This window comes from Haemorhous mexicanus, chromosome 5 (genome assembly GCF_027477595.1).
Source record: "Haemorhous mexicanus isolate bHaeMex1 chromosome 5, bHaeMex1.pri, whole genome shotgun sequence".
Lineage (NCBI taxonomy): Eukaryota > Metazoa > Chordata > Aves > Passeriformes > Fringillidae > Haemorhous > Haemorhous mexicanus.
In genome coordinates this window covers 76,422,906-76,427,897 of record NC_082345.1, presented here as the reverse complement: position 1 = coordinate 76,427,897, position 4,992 = coordinate 76,422,906, and the positions used below count along the sequence as shown (strand labels likewise).

At 42.4% G+C, this 4,992-nt stretch overlaps 1 long non-coding RNA gene across 2 annotated transcripts; it reads right to left on the bottom strand.

The window, feature by feature from the left end:
- Positions 1 to 2,810: 2,810 nt before the first annotated feature.
- Positions 2,811 to 4,050, bottom strand: LOC132328149 (uncharacterized). 2 transcript variants are annotated; one of them, XR_009486707.1, is made up of 2 exons: positions 3,328 to 4,050; positions 2,811 to 2,927 (listed from the first exon to the last, which is right to left on the bottom strand). It is a non-coding gene; the product is annotated as an uncharacterized LOC132328149 (long non-coding RNA). The 2 variants fall into 2 exon arrangements; XR_009486708.1 differs by having other exon boundaries at positions 2,811 to 2,924.
- Positions 4,051 to 4,992: the final 942 nt, after the last annotated feature.

Sequence of the window (4,992 nt, the reverse complement as noted above, 5' to 3'; positions counted from 1 at the left end):
AACCCGCCGAAATACGCCCGCCCGCGGCGCCGATGAGCCCACAGACCGTGTCCGCGGCACTCGAAATGCCACAGAAAACCTCGCCGGGGCCGCGCCGGCGTCGGGGTGCCGTGCAGGCAATCCGGTTAGACGGACCGGGGTGGGGGGGGAGGCGAGGGCGTCTCTTCAACTTTCCCGCCCTTTTTGCCACCACCTTGGGAAAGTCAAGCGACTCCGCGACATCCGCGGCGCGCTACTCCCAACGTGGCGGCCGTGGGGCTGCCTGTTGGTGCGGGGCTGCAGTACCGCGCTCTGCCCACGAGGCGGCAGCACCGCCGCCCACCCCAGCCGGGGGCAGCCGCGAGCCTTGGGGCTGCGGGCAAGGAAGGCGGCGAAAGAGAACAGGGGCGGCCCCCGCCAAAAACTCCTCTGAAAGAAATGCCAAAAAACAAGCCGGAAGAAGAAAAAAAAACCCAACAGGATCAAACCCACCCACCCCCCCCCAACAATTTATTTTTTAAAATATTTAAATATTTTGAAAATATTTTTTATATTTATATTCACATTTCTATTTATAATGTATATTAATGGATAATGTTTAGCTATACATTTTTATTTATAAATAAATGTATATTCTATATTACATATTTTCCTATTTCTTAGATTTATTTATGTATTTTTATACACATTTTTACATATTGATTATATATTTCTGTGTTAGGATTTTTACTTCTGTAACACTTATAGTATTTAAAATAAATCTCCTGCTTCTACCGAAATAAAAGCCAAAAAAAACCACATTAATTTCAACTGTATTCAACTTTTTTTTTTAAATTCTATTTTTCACATTTATATTCACATTTATATTTATAATTTATCTGGCCCTATAATGTTATTTATATTCTATATTACATATCTTCATTTTACTTACATATATTTATATTTAAATTTATATTTAGAGCTTAGTAATATATCTTTATATATTTATTATACACTTCTATATTTAGATTTACATTTCTATAATACATATATTATTTAAAATAAAAGCCATGCCTCTAATCAAATAAAGACCAAAGACACCCCTTTATTTAAACCATATTTAAAATTTAAAAAATAATTTTACTTTTCAAAATTCTATTCACATTTACATTTATAATTTTATTTATTATATTTATTGATATTATAGATATTAGAGAGAATACCTTTTAATATAATAATAGATATATTATTTTTATATTAGATATTTCTAGCACTTCATTTATATTAAATATTTATAGGTATCACTACATATATTACATATTTTTATATTTTCATTTCTATGTTTATATTATTTATATTTATATTATATATAAAAACCCTAGCCTATAACCTAATAAAAATCAAAAAAATACCCAATGTATTTTGACTATGTTTAAATATTTTTGTATTTACAATCTATATTTACATATCTTTGTATTTATATAATAGACTATAATTTTTATATATTATATGTTAAACAATATACTGTACATATTATAGTTTTATATATTTATTTATTTGTTCACTGATCTTATGTTTACGGCTTTAATTTTATATTTCTTTTTAAATTTATATTTAATTCTATTTTTATCTGTATATTAAACCATATAAATGCACCTGATACATCAGAACCACATAAATCCTGTGCCTTGGTCAGCACCGGCACAAAGGGCACGCTCGTCCCATTGCAGCACATCAAAACAAAACCTATTTCTACTACTAACGAAGAACAAAGGTCCCACTACATTTCACCCTAATAAAATCTCAAACCTAACTGTAAATAAATTTAGAAATCCCACTATAACTGGCCCAAAACCCCCATCCATTCCAATCCTAAACTTCCTCCCAAACCAGTATCTCAGAAACCCAAAAAACTCAAAATCACATTGAAAATGAAATAACTGCTAATAAAAACAAAAACCCGTAAAATCAAGCCGACTCACTGAACTCAAAACTGTGCAACTGACCCTAAACATTACTACAAAAAGCCCCCAAAGCTCCACCTTTATGCTAACTCACAAATAAGAACCAATAATCTACAAAGTTATCTTAGAAATTTAAAAAAACTCATTAAAAGCATAAAAATAACAAATGCAAACTATTAAAATAATAAAAAATACCACTACCCAAAGTAAAAAAAAAAAAGTTGCCTATAAAAACCCACCATAAAAATTCCCCTGTCCCCAAAGATAAAACCAAAAAAACCCCATCACACCAGAAATAAATCGGAACTTGTGAACGCTAAAACCGTAACACTTCAAGAAGTACACCATATCCCTTATCATACACCAACTACAAACAGCATAAAACAATACAATCAATTCTTAAAAACCACCTTAAAGCCACTACATTAAAAAAAACAATTCAAAAATTAAAAACTGCATTTAACAAAAGCCATCTAATAAATTAACACCCAACACTCCAGCAGCCGAGCTACCCCTACCAAATCTCTATGTTTATATATCCAATAAACAAAACCAAAATCCCAACAATACCTATCAGAAGTTTATTAAAGGAACCTATTGAATATAATCCTACCTCAAATAAAAACCAACCCATCCATAAAGTTAGCTTCACTCAAAAAACAAATTACGCAGATTTCATAATACCAAGAAAAAAAACAACACACCATATACCACCAACGAATACAATATTGAATGAAAGAAACCACTTTTTTTGCCTTTTTTTTTTTTAACTTCTTTTATTAGCTAGAACAAAAGATTTTGCCAGGACTGTAACACTGTAACAACAACTTCTTCTCCTCCTTCCTCTTCTTCTGAAACGTCCCATCTCATTCCCAAATTCCTTACAACTTCTGAGCTTCAATCCAAGCAAAAAGCAAAACTCGTGCACGTGTGCGTCGGATGCTCCTGCCAGATTCTCCATTTCACCCCACGTCTTCTTACACGTTCAGTCTTCATGCTGACCTGCTGGGATGAGTTTCACAGATGAATTGGCACATGTGAAGAGAGGATTTCACTCCCTCCCTCCTTCCCTCCCTCCCTCCCTATCCAGGTGCTGTGTAAGAGCCAGGGGGGTCAAGCCTGTTCAGAACCATAGGATCCTTTAGGCTGGAAAAGCCTTCTAAGGTCACTGAGCCCAGCTGTTGCCCCGGCACTGCCAAGCCCCTCCCAAATCAGGTCCCTAAACACCCTTTAAATGTCTCCAGGGATGGGGGCTTCCCTGGGCAGCCTGCTCCTAGGCCTGACCACACCTTCAGTGAAGAAATTTTTCCTCAAATCCAACCTAAGCCTTCCCTGCTGCAACTTGAGGCCATTTCCTTTTGTCATGTCGCTTCTTACTTGGGAGATGTCGGTACTTAAACCTTACCTGCTTGTTCCCTAGGAGGTCTCTGGCTTGGCTGGATGAGAGGAGAAACACTCCCAGCATCGGAATGGGAGCTCAGGAGGTCCCACACCAAGGCAGAGGGAGCGGCAGTCCTCACACGTCAGTTCTCAGTGCTTGGCTCTGCTTTTCCTCCCAGATCTCTGGCAGATCTCTGGTGAGCGCTTCAAAATTGGCTGTTTGGAAGAGGGAGGAAAAAGAGGTTAGCCAAGGTTTTTATCCAGACTCCTCTGATGTCTTTGCCTGCTTTGCCTCTTCCAGACTTCCTTCTGCTAAGAAAACAGCTGCCTTTGGACTTCTAGGGGGAACTTTCATGTAATGCTTGAAAAGGAGCTACAGAAAAGCGCCTCATTTTTAAAGACTCGGCCGAGAAGACAGACAACTGCAGCTTCTCCATCCCCACTGCCTGCAGAGCTGGCAGGCACCAGGCCAGCTCTGCTCCTCCTTCAAGTTGTTCCCAAACCTGCTGAAGAACTGAAGGATACTTTGGTGTTCCATTGCTCTGCTTTTCCCGAAAAAGATCTTTGGGTGCTGCCATCCCTCCACGGGAAGGGCCTTTCTGTCTCGCACGCTCAGTGACACGAGGCTGCACGAAGCTGCAGCGGCCTCTGCTCCGGGTGGGAAGGGCTTTCTGCCTCCTCTGGCACCTGGCTGGCACAGGTTGCTCAGAGATGCTGCGGCTGCCCCACGCCTGGAAATGTTCAAGGCCCATTGGTGCTCTGGGATGCGGCTACAATCAGCAACACCAAATATCACTGCACCCTCTTAGCTGCACAGCGGCCAAAGCCCACCAAGCCTGCTACCCACCCTTCTGCTAAGAACGCCCGGCTCCTCGGGCCGCACGCTACGGCCACGCTCGGAGGCCGCCGCCGTCATCGCGGGCTCTGCCTGGCTCAAGAGGAGACAAGGTGATTTGGCATTGCTGAATCTTCAGGGGAGTCAGGCTCCTCCTCCTTACTTCCCCAACTTACAGCAACTCCTCGGCCCTTCCTGAAGGCTCTCCAGGCCTCACCTTCAAATGGCAAAGGTCACGGCACCATCACAGAGCCCCGTACCGCTTAGCGAGTTCCCACGAGAGCAACGAACCGGGTCTGTCGGCCACTCGCTGATGGGGTCTCGGCGTGATACCCATGGACCGCCTGAAGCACACAAAGGAGAATGGAGGCTGAGAGATGCAGCAGAAATTGAGACCTGTGCAATAACCACTGCTTCCATCCAGGGCCCGCTGCTCACCTTGCCCGCTTACCTTGACTCCTCAGGTTCGGCTTTATGTCCTAAAAATAAAGGCAAAGAACAACGCTGTAAACACACAGTCACCATTAACGCCGCCCCTGCAAAGGCAAACGGTGCCTCACCTGCTCAGGGGAATCACTCACCCGCCACGGGGCGCTCCGCCACGGATTTCATCTGCCAGCACCTGAAAGAATGGGAGGACAGGGGTCAGAGGGCTGCAGGATGACTTAGGCCTTCCAGACATCTTGTGTCAATCGACAAATGCCATCTAGAGTCCAGCTACACCCTGCATTACAACTCCCCAGGCCCCAGGACTTGTCCTATTATACCTACACCAGGCTGTGCAGCAGGGCAGAGCAGCTTCGGGCCCAATACCCAGACACCCGTGACACAGAACAAGACAAACGAGGGGACACA